Source organism: Mustela lutreola, chromosome 1, assembly GCF_030435805.1.
Source record: "Mustela lutreola isolate mMusLut2 chromosome 1, mMusLut2.pri, whole genome shotgun sequence".
In the NCBI taxonomy this organism is placed as follows: domain Eukaryota; kingdom Metazoa; phylum Chordata; class Mammalia; order Carnivora; family Mustelidae; genus Mustela; species Mustela lutreola.
The window spans coordinates 212,590,883-212,607,686 of NC_081290.1; the positions used below are offsets into that span (position 1 = coordinate 212,590,883).

Consider the following 16,804-nt stretch of genomic DNA (forward strand, 5'->3'; position numbering starts at 1 on the left):
TGTTCTATGTCAACTGCATCTCAATAAAACTGAAAAACAAATCTCTGAAACCCTGCTGAGACTATATCTTACATCAATTTCTCTTTTCAGTTCTTGGTGTTTCCAAGTTGTTCTAATTCCAAGTTGTTCTAATTGAGTTGAAAGAGAGAAAGAGATAAAGAAAGGAAGGAAGGAAGGAAGAGGGGGGTGGTTAGGGAAAGGAAGGAAGGAAGAAGGAAAGAAGGCATGCATACATACATATACACATCTTGTTTCATTTCAGGAACTCCACAGAACAGGCTTGAGGCTACACAGCTAGGAACAGAATCCAGAATCACACCCTATGTGATTCCAAATTTCTAAGAAGCCCTTGGTGCTGAACACAAACGTCATTGTCCACAGCACTGACTCCTGTGATGCCGGACACTGGAGCTGATGGTAAGGTTTGCTGACCACGTGCCAGCCTCTGACTCAGGACCACCAGAATACTGGAACTTCGTGCTCTCTTCTACACAAGAATGTTTGGGAAGGTGAGTTTTCCTCTCTTAGGGAGGAAAGTGGGCTCTGCTTCCTACCTAGACTGTCAGTGTGGGATTCTAATGTGGAAGCTGGGTACAGGTTCCAGAACTGGAACTTGGAGGTAGGCAATAGAAAAAAGAATGGTCAATTCTAATTTTGGGAGTAATGATCTGAGATCTAGAACCTGATCTGGTACACTGTAGGCACTTTGGTGTGACTGGACGAATGAGCGACTAACAAATGACATCTTTCAACTTATTCCCTTGATAGTCTCTTATGGGGCCCCCTCTTTTGTCCACTCTGGTTTACACTCACAAATAAGTGAGTGGCAAATAAGGTGAATCATGAAACAATTACTCAGAATCTCCTTGCCTTTGTTGCTAAGATTAAAAGAACAAGATTTGTAAGATTTCAGAGAATAGTATATATATACACTGATAATTTATATCAACTTTTTATTTCACTTTATGTGCACATATTTCTGGAGAGAGTATCCATAACACTTCGGTTTCTATGTGGTCCTGGCAAAAGTCTAAAAAGAATTTCTTGTTTAGAAGTTATCCTACTCATCTCTGGCCCATGAAGAGCAGATCCACTGACATGATATAAATGCTCTTTTTTGTGGGGGGAGGGCTATTACCAGTCTGGGACAAGATAAGGTAGAGGTTTAGTTGTTCATACTCACTTTCCATTCCCGTCTGTATCTTGATAACAAATAGTTCACAAACCAGCACTGGCTTACTACTGAAGACACAAAGTAGCCTGTATTCCAGGACCTGTCCTGGTCCCAGATGAAAGAACAGGAGTGAAAAAATAGAGTGGGGGAAAAAAAAAAAAAAAAGAATAGGAGTGAAAAATAGTGAAAAAAATAAATGGGATTCCATGTCTAGTAACACAGTTGACTTGATTTTTAAGTTGCCTCTTCCATGAAAAATAATTGATAAAATGTAAAAAAAATCAAAAAGTACAGTACAACTATCAAGAGAATAATCATTTGGCCCAAAAACATAAATGTGGGCAATAATCCAGAGAGAACTGTTGGTTTTAACCTTAGGGCATTTGCCAAATCTAGAAAAATCTTAGCTGTGGTTTTCTCAGGCTCATGAGTTGTAACAGACGGGAAATGATGCCCAGAGCTTATTCATGTGGGGAGCATGTGAGATATCCCCTCCCTGAAAATCTGAGAAAGCAAAATTCATATTCTCAGAATAAGAGTGAAACAAAATAAAATCTGCTCTACCCTCTAGTAGAAGAGGTTTTTTTTTTAAGAAAATTTTATTTGAGACAGAAAAGAAAAAGGAGCAAACAACTGTTTTGGGGGAATTTACAATCATGAGTTAACCCATCTGTCATTTATAGTCTAAATTTGCTTTACTATTTGCGCCAAAATAACCCCAAGCAATGGTTTCATTTTATAGTGGCCCTGGATTTGTGATAACCCAAAAATTGGAAGAAAGAAACAAAAATCCCTAGCGAAATCTATATTTAACCTAGGTGTCGAAGAATTTACACAAAAAATTTCATAACAAAAAAGAGCAACTTATAGCAAGAAATGAATAAGTACAAATAGGAAAAAAAAAAAAAACTAGGAGAATCAGCAGAAGGAAAATTTAGTAAGAAGAAGCCCATAAAAATTCAATATTGAGGGGCGCCTGGGTGGCCCAGTGGGTTAAAGCCTCTGCCTTTGGCTTGGGTCATGATCCCAGGGTTCTGGGATCGAACCCCACATCGGGCTCTCTGCTCAGCAGGGAGCCTGCTTCCTCCTCTCTCTCTCTCTGCCTGCCCCTCTGCCTACTTGTGATCTCTGTCTACCAAATAAATAAAAACAGAATCTTTTTTAAAAATTTCAATATTGAAATTGTGAGACACAGAACATAACATAATCAAAATTCTATATAAATACGTAACATAAATACATATTATAGATGATAAAAAGAAAAAAAAGCTTTAAAATGCCTGTAATAAAAATGACAAAAAAAGCTACTTGGAAAATAATTCAGGGGTGCCTGGATGGCTCAGCTGTTTGGGCACCTGCTTTGGGGTCAGGTGGTGATCTCAGGGTCCTGGGATTGAGCGCCACATCAGGATTCCTGCTCAGCAGGGAGTCAGCTTCTCCCTCTGCCTCTGCCCCTATCTCCACTATGCTCACTTGCTCTCTCTCTCTCAAATAAAAAAATAATTTAAAAAAATAGAATAATTCAGAAACATAATAAAATACCATTAAATAATTTAAAATTATAGTATAAAACATCTACTTAATAAAAAAGGAGTCAGTAAAAGATGAAGGAAAGTACACAAGAAACAGAACACAAAAGGTAAAATGGCATCATAAATTCAACTGTATCAGTATTCACATTAAATGTAAATATAAATTAAACAAGTGAATCAAAGTGTACATTGTAAGACTGAAAACCAAACAAGAACCAACTATGCTGTCTATAGCTGACACACTTCAGATTTAATTACAAATAGATTAAAGTTACAGGGATGGGAAAAGACATCCCAGACAAAAAGCAACTGAAAAAAAAAAAAAGCTGGAGTGGACAAAAGAGACTTTTAAAAAAATATGCATAGGGATAACAGGGACATTCTATGCTGATAAAAGGATTAATCCACCAGAAAAATAAAATAATTACAAACACATATGCATCTAATGACCAAGTACCAAATACATGAAAACAAAACTGACAGAAATTAAGAGAGAAATAGACAATATAAGCACAATAGTTGGAGACTTCAAAATCCCACTTTCGGTAATGGATAAGACAACTAGGTAGAAGGTCAACAATAACAAAAAAAGAGGACACGGGGACGCCTGGGTGGCTCAGTTGGTTAAGCAGCTGCCTTCGGCTCAGGTCATGATCCCAGCGTCCTGGGATCGAGTCCCACATCGGGCTCCTTGCTCCGCAGGGAGCCTGCTTCTCCCTCTGCCTCTGCCTTCCACTCTGTCTGCCTGTGCTCGCTCTCACTCTCTCTCTGACAAATAAATAAATAAAATCTTAAAAAAAAAAAAAAAAAAAAGAGGACACGAATAATACTATGAACCAACAGGATAAACTAACAGTCATTTACAAAACACTTCACCCAACAGTAGCAGAATATACATTCTTCTCAAATGCATACGGGACATTCATTCTTCAGGATAAACCACTGCTAGGCCACAAACCTTTAAAAATTAAAAATGATAGAAATGATACAAAGTATGTTCTCTTATCACAGTGGCATGGAATTAGAAATTTATCTGTAACTGAAAGAAATTCAAGAAACTCACAAATAGGTGGAAATTAAACAACATATTTCTATGAAACCAGGATCAAAGAAGACATCAAAAGGAAATTAGAAAATACTTGAGATTAATGAAAATGAAAACACAACATAGCAAATTTTATGGGATGCTACTAAAGCAGTGAGAGGGAAATCTGTAGCTGTAAATGTATGCATTAAAAAAAGAGAAACAGGGGCACCTGGGTGGTTCAGTGGTTCAAGCCTCTGCCTTAGCTCAGGTCATGATGGGATAGAGCCCCGCATCTGGCTCTCTGCTCAGCGGGGAGCCTGCCCCCGCCCCCCCCCCCCACCTGCCTCTTAGCCTACTTGTGATCTCTGTCTCTCTCTCCCTCTCTCTCTCTCTCTGTCAAATAAATAAATAAAATCTTTTAAAAAGAAAGAGAGAGAGAGAGAAATATATCTTACTGTATGGTGACTAACATAACATAATAAAGAATAATAATAAAAAAATAAAATAAACATCTCAAAACAATTACCTAAACTTTCACCTTACATCAAAGGAAAAAGAGAAGCAAACTAAACCAGAAATAAGCACAAAGAAGGAAAAAGTAAGGTTAGAGGGGAAATTAATGAAATAAAGGGAATATACAAGCAATACATGAAATTTACTAAATCAAACTTGGTCCTTTGAGAGAGCAACAAAACTAACAAATCTTCACCTAGACTCACAGAGAGAGAGGGAGGAAGGAAGGAAGAGATAAGACAAATTACTAGGATCAGCAATAAAAGAGGGAACATTATGACTGACCACAGAGAAATAAAGAGATTTATAAAAGAATATTATGGGGGCGCCTGAGTGGCTCAGTGGGTTGAAGCCTCTGCCTTCGGCTCAGGGCATGATCCCAGGGTCCTGGGATCGAGCCCCACATCGGGTTGTCTGCTCCGCGGAGAGCTTGCTTCCTCCTCTCTCTCTGCCTGCCTCTCTGCCTACTTGTGATCTCTGTCAAATAAATAAATAAAATCTTTAAAAAAAAAAAAAAGAATATTATGAACAATTATTTGCCAAGAAATTAGATAACTTAGACAAAATAGACAAATTCATAGAAAGATGAAGTAACTAAACCCACTCGAGGCAGTATGAATATATCTATAACAAGATAAAAGACTGAATCAATCAGTAACCAAAAACTATCCTCTCCCCCCCCCAAAAAGCTAGGATAAATAGCTTCACTGATGAACTCTACCAAATATTTAAAGAATTAATAATGATTATTTACAAACAACTTCCAAAAAGAAGAGGAGGGAACACTATCCAACTCGTTCTACGAGGCCAGTATTAATCCGACACCAAAACCAGACAAAGATATCACAGGGATAGAAAAGCCAATACCTGAGTATAGACACAGAAATCCTCAAGAAAAATATAGCAAATTAAACCCAGCAACAAATAAAAAGAAATATACACATGACTAAGTGGAATTTATTCCAGGAATGTAAAATTGGTTTAACATCCAAAAAATCAATTAACATAATATACCATATTAATAAAATAAATAATATAATAAAATAATAAGAAAACCTATGCTTACCTCAACAGATGGAAAAAATACAGTATTTGATAAAATCTGGAACCCTTCTATGACAAAAACACACTCAACAAACTAATAGTAGAAGGAAAATTTCCCAATCTGATTAAGGGCTTTTATGCGAAATACTATAGCAAACATTATACTTCATGGCAAAACACTGGTTATTGGGGCACCTGGGTGGCTCAGTGGGTTAAAGTCTCTGCCTTCGGCTCAGGTCATGATCTCAGGGTCCTGGGATTGAGCCCCACATTGAGCAGGGAGCCTGCTTCCTCCTCACGCTCTCTGCCTGCCTCTCTGCCTACTTGGGATCTCTGCCTGTCAAATAAATAAATAAAATCTTAAAAAAAAAAAAAAAACTGGATAATTTCCTCCTAAGATCAGCAATAAGATAGTTACTTCACATAAAGCCTGGTTCAACATTCTAGTTTTCATTTTACAGACCCTTTCTTTACATGCTCTCAAAATTGTACCCTGGGCACGTGGGTGGTTCAGTTGGTTAAGCAACTGCCTTCGGCTTGGGTCATGATCCTGGAGTCCGGGATCGGGTCCCACATCAGGCCCTCTGCTCATCAGGGAGCCGGCTTCTCCCTCTGCCCCTTCCCCCTTTCATGCTTATGCTCTCTCTCTCTCTCAAATGAATGAAATCTTTTAAAACAAACAAACAAACAAACAACTAATTATACCCTGAGTGAGGGCCTCACCAGTGGGTTTTGGTACCATAGTCTGTGGGACTCCTGAATCAGAGAATCCTGGGAACTTCTCCACTCCCCTGACCCTGTGGTGCAAAAGGCTTTGGGTTCCCAGCTGGAAGTTGAACAAAGGGCCCAGGCCCTTTGGTGACTCTTTAACTTGATTAATTGGCCTGTTGCCCTGGGGTATTACTGATCAAGTTTCCTCCTTGCAATCCCCACCTTTTAACTTCCTGAGTTTCTCCAAACAGGGGTAAATAGAGTAGACTTGTTTGGGGCCTTTTTTTTTTTTTTTTTTTTTTTTTTAAAGATTTATTTATTTATTTGACAGAGATTACAAGTAGGCAGAGAGGCAGGCAGAGAGAGAGAGAGGAGGAAGCAGGCTCCCTGCTGAGCAGAGAGCCCGATGCGGGACTCGATCCCAGGACCCTGAGATCATGACCTGAGCCGAAGGCAGCGGCTTAACCCACTGAGCCACCCAGGCGCCCCTGTTTGGGGCCTTTTAATGTTGGAAAAGCAGTAGGGAGTCCCTTTGTCCCACCCAACATTAGGTAGTGCTGTATTAAATTGTTTTAACCCCATAGATATCCATTTTATTCTTCCCATTTTTTAAAATTTACTTATTTATTTATTTTAGCAACCCTTCACCCATGACCCTGATATCAAGAGTCACATGCTCCTCCAACTGAGCCAGTCAGGCACCCTTATTCATCCCCTTTTTAAATGAATATCTAAAGATTTCCACCCTGAGGGGATGAGTTGAGTCTCGTGACCTACCCCTTTCTGTTTCCTCTTTGTTGCCCTCCTATCAGTACTTGGCTTTATTCGCTTTGTTTCTTAGTAACTGTTCTAAAAAGTCCACCACTAGGCTAGGAGAAAGTTCCTGAATCACAGTGGAGCTTCACTGAGGGAGATTCATCAAAACGGGGGTGAGCTCTTAACAGTGCACCCCGAATCTAGCAGGGTTGGTCTGCTTTATCTGTTTTATACAGTGGTATCTCACACTAAGTCCTATTAAAAACTAGACTCTCCTCCTTAAAAAAAAAAAAAACAGGTGTGAGACTTAGTCTCTTTCTTTACTTTTGAGCAAGAAGCTACTTAAGGACTCTTACACACAAGCTGAAAGATTGAGAATGGCAATATTCCATCTCCCAGCACTCAAGACCGTGCACTGTGAAAACAAGTGGCCTTCCTTAGAGTCCAAGAGCATCAACCCCAGCCCAGCAGCGATGAGATGTGCAGCCCTAAGCAAGTAAGTGGCCGCTTTGTTATCTGCAAAATGGGGGTCATAAAAGTTAACTCACAGGGCGTGTTGTGATTGTAAAATGCAGACTCTCACAGATGTAGGAAAGTATCCGGCTTAGATGGCTACATAGCAGGTTCAGTAAAATTCACCTTCTGTTTGCAGCTTTGCCCTCTTAGGGCAACCCCTACCTACTCTCCCTGCAATAGGAATTTCTTTCCTATTCTATGGTGCAAAACCTGTTTTCTCTTTGGGTTCCAGGAAACAGAAAAGACGCTGGATATCATCCTGAACATCCTGAGCCTTCAGGTGCTATAGAAAATTATTTTATTTATTGTGTAACTTGTACACTTTCCGTTCCCTCCATATGGTTCCACCAAGAGAACATGAACTTTGTATGCTTGATACTTTATCCCCAGCAACTACTCTGGTCCCGGCGTCTCGCAAAATTATTTGTTAGATGATTGAAGATGCTTGAAGACGAGGAGGAAACTCTCCATTGCTTTTTCTTCTCTGATTAATACTGTTCCATTGCTTCACTTTTGTTGTTGTTGTTGTTGTTGTAAAGAATTTGCATTCCAACTCTTTAACATTTTTTCCCAAATGACTCAGCAATTTCGGCAAGTATGAAAGCAGATTACTAACATTAAGACAAAAAATCATTCACTCTCGTGCATTATGACACACGGAAAGCTGTATCTTGCTTACTTAGTTCAACTTGCTCACTGCTCAGAGTCTAGTCCAGGACTAGCATACATAATAAATAAAGCAAGACATTACACCCATAATCCCAAAAGAATGTAAATGGAATTTCAAGCAGAACAGCAGGTCTGCCAAAACTGATGTCTAAATAATTGTGGTTTCTGGTTTATGATGTATGCTACATGCTTATGGAATTACTAGGCCATAAAGGACTTTGTTAAACCTTTAGAGAAGGAATTGGGTATGACTAATTTCCAGGAGTACTCTATAATATTTTCAATTATTTTATTTATTATGAAATCATAAAAAAAAAGTTTAGAACTTTATTACTCATTCTAGAGGACTGCTGGCAAGTAAAATGCTTTCAACTAGAATAAGGCAGATGTAATGAGCAGAGACATTCGTTTCTTTTTCCAAGAGGAATTTATGTGTTAAGACTGGTAAATACAATACAGTAAGGTATAAAAGGAAAGAAGCAAATGGATCTGTTATTGAAATTTTTAAGACTGTATCTGCCTTACTACGGATTCTTTGTTCAGGTATGTATGGAGCATGATAAACAGAAGCTCACTTAAAAGTGTGACTCAGAGGGGCGCCTTGGTGGCTCAGTGGATTAAAGCCTCTGCCTTCAGCTCAGGTCATGATCTTGGGGTCCTGGGATAGAGTCCTGCATCTGGCTCTCTGCTCAGCAGGGAACCTGCACCCCTTTCCCCGCTCTCTGCCTGCCTCTCTGCCTACTTGTGGATCTCTGTGTGTCAAATAAATAAATAAAAATCTTTTTAAAAAAATAAAAGTGTGACTCAGAAAATTGTAAAGTTTTTCCGGCGAGATAAACACACCACCAGGCAAAGTGGGTGCAAGGCAAGATTTATTAAAAACACTCTCCCGCGAAGTTTCAGGGCTCAGGAGAAGGGGAGCCAGGAAAGTAGTGCCGGGAGGAGGTGGGCACCCTCAGGCGAGGTTCCGCGATTCTGGAAAGCAGAGTGGTGGAAGTCGCGCCCAAGGCAGGGAGGAAGGGGCTTTTAAGGAGTCTGGGAGGAAGCTCAGGGGTCTTTTGGAAGTTTCCCTTATTCAGATATCTCGCCAGCTCGTGGGGATCCCATTGGTCCACAGGAGCCTGGGGCGGGGGTCTCAGGTTCCTGCTTGTCAGGGTCCCATTGGTCCGTGGGAGCCCCGGGCAGGAAGGTTTTCAGATTCCTGCTTGGGTCTTTGTTCTCCTGTCCCAGCTCAGGTCTTGTGGAGGGAACTTTCGCCATCTTAAGTAGCCCTTTCTGCCAGCCGGACAAAAATAGTGCAGGCAAAGTGTTTATGCCCTGAAGACTCAAACAGATACACGGCTAAGTGAAAATAAAGTAAGTAGTCTATCATCAGTCTCGCTGATTTGCTTTACAGAATAAGAATTCAAGGGACGCCTGGGTGGCTCAGTTGGTTAAGCGGCTGCCTTCAGCTCAGGTCATGATCTCAGGGTCCTAGAATCGAGTCCCACATCGGGCTCCTTGCTCGGCAGGGAGCCTGCTTCTCCCTCTGCCTCTGCTTGCCTCTCTGTCTGCCTGTGCTCACTCGCTCGCTCTCCCTCTGTCTCTGGCAAATAAATAAAATCTTAAAAAAAAAAAAAAAAAGGAATAAGAATTCAAGAGCAAAGCTGCCAGTACTATATGAACTAATGATCTTAATACCATATCAGTCCTTCTCAGTAAATGAATAACAGGACTTGCCTGGCTATTAGTAGGGAGTTGTCTACTAAGTGTCCTGCCCCAGACAGTAGTACTGACTTAAAGCCAAGAATGGTCCCACACAGAGTTGGCCCACAGGCCATGTTTGTCTCCCAGACAGGAGTATCTTGAACCATGTTCTTTCCAGTACATCAAGAAAAAGGACAGTATTGTCAGGCCTTTAAATAACAACAACAAAGAAGAAGAATGTAGTTGTAGTTATTAAGGCTACAATAAAATCATTTCTTGGGGCATCCACGTGGCTCAGTCAGTTAAGCCTCAGACTCTTGATTTCAACTCTGGTCAAGATCTCAGGGTCCTGACCCCTCAGTATCTTTCATGATACTGAGCCCCATATCAGACTCTGCGCTGGGCATGGAGACTGCTTAAGATTCCCTCTCTCACTTTGCCTCTTCCCCTCCGCCACCCCACTTGCATGCTTTTTCTCTCACGCTCTTAAAATAATAATAATAATTATTATTATTTCTACTTATTTTTAACTGGGAGATTATGAATAAGTGGTAACAGTTCGAGGGACAAATTTAAATAACCCACCTCTTACCATATAATCCAACAATTGAGTCCCTTAGTATTTACCCAAAGGAGTTGAACACTTATATTCTCAAAAGCTGTATATGGATGTTTATCGCAGTCTTACTCATATTCAGAAGCAATCAAGATGTCCTTTGGTAGGTGAGTAGATAGAGAAACCATGGTCTATCCAGACAATGGAATATTATTCTGTGCTAAAAAGAATTGGGCTCTCAAGCCATTAAAAAACGTAGAAGAATCTTAAATGCATATTAGTAAATGAAAGAAGCCAATCTGAAAAGGCTAATACTCTATGATTCTGACCATATGATATTATTAGAAAGCCAAACTATGGAGACAGTAGAAAGATCAGCGGTTGCCGGGAGCTTGAGGGATCGGGGCTGAAGAGGTGAAGCACAGAGGATTTTTAAGGCAGTGAAACTACTCTATGAAACTGTAATGGTGCATACACGTCATTAGACATTTGTCCAGACTCATAAAATGTACAACACCAAAAGTGAACCCTAATGTAAACAAACTGGGTGATTATCAGTGCATCAGTGCAGGCTTATCAGTTGCAACAAATGTATCACTCGGTGGGGGATATTGACAATGAGGGTGAGGGGACACCTGGGAAATCTCTCAATTTTTCTGTGAAACTAAAACTGCTCTAAATCAGAAAGTTGGGGCGCCTGGGTGGCTCAGTCATTAAGTGTCTGCCTTCAGCTCAGGTCAGGATCTTAAGGTCCTTGGATCAGCCCCATGTGGGACTCTGCTCAGCGTGGAGTCTGCTTCTCCCCCTCTCTCTCTCTTTCTAAAATAAATAAATAAAATCTTAAAAAAAAACCTAAAATAGAAAGTCTATCCAACACACACACACACAAAGGTAAAGAGCACATACACAGAATATGCAAAGATTTAATGGAATGCTCTTCAGCAATAAAAAGGAACTATTTAAATAAAATAAGATGAAATCAGAGGGAGACAAACCATAAAAGACTCTGAACTCTAGGAAACAAACCGAGGGTTGCTGGGGGGGAAGAGGGTGGAGGGATAGGGTTACTGGGTGATGGGCATTAAGGAGGGCATGTGATGGACTGAGCAGTAGGTGTTGTATGCAACTGATGAAGCCCTAAACTCGACCTCTGCAACTAATAATACAGTATATGTTAATTAATTGAATTTAAATAAAATAATTTTTTTAAGATTTTATTTATTTATTTGAAATGAGTGAGAGAGAGAGCATGACGTGGGGGGGAAGGTCAGAGGGAGAAGCAGATTCTGCATGAAGCTGGGACCCCGATGTGGGACTCGATCCGGGGACCCTGGGATCATGACCCAAGCCAAAGGCAGTCTCCCAACCAACTGAACCACACAGGCACTCGAATTTAAATAAAATTTTTAAAGGAACTACTGATCCGTGCAATAATATTGAAGTGGGCCAAATGCAATATGCTAAGCCAAAGAAGCCAGATTGAAAGTCTACCTAGTGCTCAGTTTTATTTATGATGTTTTAGCAAAAAGCAAAATATGGCAATAGAGAACAGATCAGGGGTTGCTAAAACCAGGTGGGGTGGGGGGGACTGTGCCCAAAGAGGCAGAAGGAAAATGTAGGGAATGACGGAACTTGACCGCAAGACTTGTTTCCTGGATCCTGGAGGAGCACCGGCAGTGCCGTGCCATCAGAATCACTGGAGTGAATTACCTGAACTAACTACATTTCGTTAGATTTCAGACATGCAAATGAGCCCAGGGAAGTGAACATCTACGATGCCTATCTGCTCAGAAATCTGCAAAACGAGGAAGCAGCCGCAAAGGCAGGCCATGGCTCCTCTTTGACATTTGCTCCGGTCAAACCAAAAGGAAGCCTTTGATGGTTCTCCCCCCTTTTTGGAAACAATCCAAAATTCTTAGCTTCATTTATAAGACTTTTCGCAATCAGATCCTTATTTGCTCTCTAGAATGGTCTCTAGCCCCCTCACATCCCTCCTGCCCCAGTACGCCCTTGTTGTCTTGTCCAGGATGACACAGTATTCCTCTAACTCACCGTATTCTCTCATACTTAACAGGCTCTGCCTATTCTAGTTCCTCCTAAATACATCGCTTCGAAAGTGTGCTGGTAACTCCTCTTCGTACTTAAGGACTCACTCAAACATCTTGAAATCAAGGGACACTTTCCATGATCTCTGCTCACTCTCAGCACCCAAGCAGAAGTTGACAGCCCTCATCTGGGCTCCCATTATGCTTCATACATTCGAATGCTGTGCTCTGATTCTAATCAGGCCACTGAAAATCATTGCTTCGTTTGTGTCTGCTTCCAGCCTGTCATCTCCTTGAGGACAGGGACCACGTTTTTCACCTCTGTGCCTAGAGTCTGGCGTGATACCTATTACGTGAAAATATGTTTTGATTACATGAATGGCTGAGTGGGTGGATGTGGTGTATAAATGATGGCTGGATACATCAATAAAAGCTATAAAATAAGTATGTAAATGTATATTTCTCTATTTTCTCATTCATCAATAAATCTGATGGACTGATTTTGGCTTTCTAGTTATCCCACCACCACTCCCTGTTTTCAGATATGAAATGCATACCGATCAAGTTAGATTATAATAGCTGCAGAAAATAGTACATACCGGGTTGGAGGGGACTCACTTATTTTAACATTGCTTGGCTGTGGCTGTGAAAGGCAGCACCTTTCAGGAAATACAAGTCTCATGGCTTAGACAACGTCAAGATGACCAGCAAATCAGACAGTTACTATGTACTGTTCCAGTTTGATCATGGTTCTATAGGCCCACCTTTAATCTCAAAAATAGCATCAAATAGCTAAAATATAACTGTAATCTTCCTCCTCTGCATTGAGGAAAAGGAGAAGTGGCAGGGAATGGGCAGAAAAGGACGCTATGCTCTACTTAGACAATTAACAGGGACAGAGAGCTAGGCTTAGATGAATGAAGCAAAATGAATAAATTAAATAATCATGCATGAGGGAAAAATCTAATAATTAAAAAATACTTTTAAGGGGCACCTGGATGGCTCAGTGGGTTAAGGCCTCTGCCTTCGGCTCAGGTCATGATCCTGGGGTCCTGGAATTGAGCCCCACATCCGGCTCTCTGCCCAGGAGGAAGCCTGCTTCCTCCTCTCTCTCTGCCTGCCTCTCTGTCTACTTGTGATCTCTGTCAAGTAAATAAATAAAATCTTTTAAAAAATACTTTAAAAATGTACTTTTGGCATGCTTTCTCCCATATACTCTTAAACTTATAAGTTGGTACAATATGCAATTCAAGTAATATAAATGATTGTGATAAATATGCATATAATATGGTATGAAATGCAAAGCAACCAGTTGTCAGGCTGTTAGTGTTAAAACACTATTGAAGGTCAGTGCAATGATTCTGAGTTCTGCTAACTAGAACTATTGCCCACATTTGTTCATAGCTTCTAGTTACTTGTGTTTGCCTACAGTTTAAATAATACAAAATTATTAATAATAGAAACCTAATTCTAGAACAAAGAGAGATATGAACATAAATCCAGAGCTATGACTCTAGGACAAATAGCTGATATTTAAGAGCCAGACAACATTCTAGTGTCACAGTTTTAGAGAAGTTTTAGATTTCATGTAGGAAATCCATAAATCCATACCACATCAAAAATGCATACTGAGATAAAATTCTATAGACTGCTGTTAAATCCCTTTGCAAACCTTTTTTTTAGTGTTATTCAAGTTTTTCAGATTCAATCCAAGAGAGCATCTCCTGAACACAGTAAACCCTTAATCCCTAAACTTCTGGTTCTCTAAAAGCAAAGAAGTAATCAAAGCACCAGTGGGCAGCTCAGCAACATCTCTCTGGCCCCCAACACACACATACCCTTCTTCTTTCCATTCTCTCATCGCCAAAAGGATTTTGTCCAGCTTGAATTGGGGAATGTACCACAGATGGCAGAAACCTATGGTATCTTTTTAAAATCCAGTATTAGGAAATGGGATGAATGTGCATTCATGACAAAATATTGTAAATTGGGGGATCTGGGAAAATCTAGAGCCACGGTTACAGTGAGTCGGGAGCTGAAATCAATGCTCTCTTCAGCTACACGCTGCTTGAGGGCCAGCACTGTTTCTTCATGTGGCCAGTATTCGCTGTCATTCCATCAATGAGAATGCAGAGAGCTAGAAAGCTAGTGTCATGAGGAACCTGGCATCAGAGGGACCAGTCGAGAAGACCAGTTGTGTTTTCCAGCCTCTCTCACACCAGCTCTGCTAAGAAGACCTGGAATCTTCTCTAGCTCTAACCAACCTCCTCCCTCTAGGGACTGGGCTCTAGCATGGGATGGAGATCCTGCTTTAAATCACATGGACCAAACATCTTAACCAGCTAGGTTGCAGTTACCCGTCTGTCCCTTCGTCCTGTCCACCTGGAGACTCTTGTACTTAGTCCAGAAGATTACAGCTGCTGTTAGCTTGATATCAGCCCTCACCACGAGGTCTCCAGGCTCTAGGAGATACTATACTATAGTAAAGGTTGTTGGCACGCAACCAAAGGCCTTGCTTCTAGTGAGTGAGTTGGCAAAACTAATCTAACCAAATGTCTTTCCAAATGCCCAGCCATGGAAATCCCAGCAAGCTTCCTGGGAAGCCAGTGCTAAATAGATCCCCATATCCCAAATAGACAGTGCTTAAGAAGATTGCCCGCATCAGTAGCTGAGGACTAGTGAAACGCAAGTGAACTAACCAGGACAGAGGGGCCTACATCATAGTCACTACAAGAATTAGACTTAGTGAAAAGCAGGATACTAGAGTAAAAAGAAAAATTTGGAACCAAACAGAGCCAGAATCGGCTCAGGTACTATCTTCATAAATGATTAACCAGTTTGATTCTCAGTTTTCTTATCTCTAAAATAGGGTTAATGATGGCATTTGTCAGCTATTGTTACGAAACATTATCTCACAGATTCTGTGGGTCAGGAATGCAGGCGTGGTGCACCTGGGGGCCTACGACTTACAGTCCCTCCTGATGTTGCCCTTAAAGTGGTAGCGGGGTGTGAGGACACATCTGAAAGCTCAACTTGGAAAGAACTGCTTCCAAGCTCACTCATCTGGTTGGCAGGACTCAGTTGCTCTTTAGCTGGTGGACTGAGGGCAACTTACATGAATTTCCCAGGCCTTCCTCAGTCTCTTGACACAAAGCAGCTCACGCCCTGTCAGCTGGCTTCTCTCAGAGCCAGCAGGCTAGAAAGCTAGAAAGGGCTCCCAAGCCCGAAAACCAAACTATTGGTAACCATATTTCAAAGTTTCAGCCTTACTCTTTGGCTATATTCTATTCGTTAGAAATGAGTCCCTAAAGGGGCACCAGGTGGCTCAGTCCATTGGGCATCAACACTTGATTTCAGCTCAGGTCATGATCTCAGGGTCATGGGTTCACCCCCCTCCCCCACCTTAGAGATTCTGCTTGTTCCTCTCCTTCTGACCCTACTTCTGCTCTTCCTTTCTCAAATAAATGGATAAATAAAATTTTCAAAAAAAAAGAAGAATTGAGTCTATAAATTCAGACCACACAGGGGTGTGGATACCAGCGGTGGGGGGCCAATGAGCGTCATCTTAGAGGCTGTCTATCACAATGGCTTCAGTGTAAAGGGGAAAAATATATGGAAAGCAACCTGTGTTTAGTAGGAGTCTAATAAGTAATAAATATTAGTGAATTTCTGGCAAACAGTTCTTGTTTAAAAGCCACAAATTTGTACCTCTGGAAGAAGGAGCCATGATAAATTATTAGAAAAGATTCATTTTTATCTAGACTTGATCACTAAGATAACTGTACTTAATTGTATCTCATACTAAATTTCAGGTAGTGCAACAGAAATTTCTGAAATGTTTACCTACTGAGAAAAAATCAGTGGGTAGGGGAAGCTGTTCCTAGTTGCTAGGAGAGCAAAATCCCTATAGAGATTAGTCATTTTGAAGGTGATATTTCATAATGACATTTATTTTTAACTGTAGGATTGATGAAAATAATCAGGTAGGTAAGTGTTGAGACCAGAAGTAAGTATATTTTGGGGGAAGAACATCAAAAAGACTTAGTCTGTGATCTCACCAGAAATGTGTGTTAATGGGGCGCCTGGGTGGCTTAGTGGATTGAGAGGCCAACTCTTGATTTTGGCTCAGGTCATGACCTGAGGGTTGTGAGATGGAGCCCTGAATCAGGCTCTGCACTCAGCGTGGAGCCTGGTTGAGATTCTCTCTCCTTCTCTTTCTGCCCCTTCCCCTGCTTGTGTTCTCTCAAAATAAACAAACAAAATCTTTTTTTTTTTTAAGAAATGTTCATGAAGTGTTGAAAAGCCCATTTCTCTCCCCTCTTAAAAACAAGTCAGATTAAAATGTTTAGCACTCATGGTCGAAAAGGGCAATGTTTTTTAGAATATTTAGATAAAATTCCGTATATTTTAAAAACATGAATTCGAGGGGCGCCTGGGTGGCTCAGTGGTTAAAGCCTCTGCCTTCGGCTCAGGTCGTGATCCCAGGGTCCTGGGATCAAGCCCCGCATCAGGCTCTCTGCTCAGCAGGGAGCCTGCTCCCCCCTCTCTCTCTGCCTGCCTCTCTGCCTACTTGTG

General features: G+C 40.9%; 1 long non-coding RNA gene across 2 annotated transcripts; it reads left to right on the plus strand.

Annotated features, from left to right (window-relative positions):
• Positions 1-290: 290 nt before the first annotated feature.
• Positions 291-12,578, plus strand: LOC131839095 (uncharacterized). 2 transcript variants are annotated; one of them, XR_009356792.1, is made up of 3 exons: positions 291-509; positions 7,157-7,253; positions 12,259-12,578. It is a non-coding gene; the product is annotated as an uncharacterized LOC131839095 (long non-coding RNA). The 2 variants fall into 2 exon arrangements; XR_009356794.1 differs by lacking the exon at positions 12,259-12,578 and adding an exon at positions 7,506-8,698.
• Positions 12,579-16,804: the final 4,226 nt, after the last annotated feature.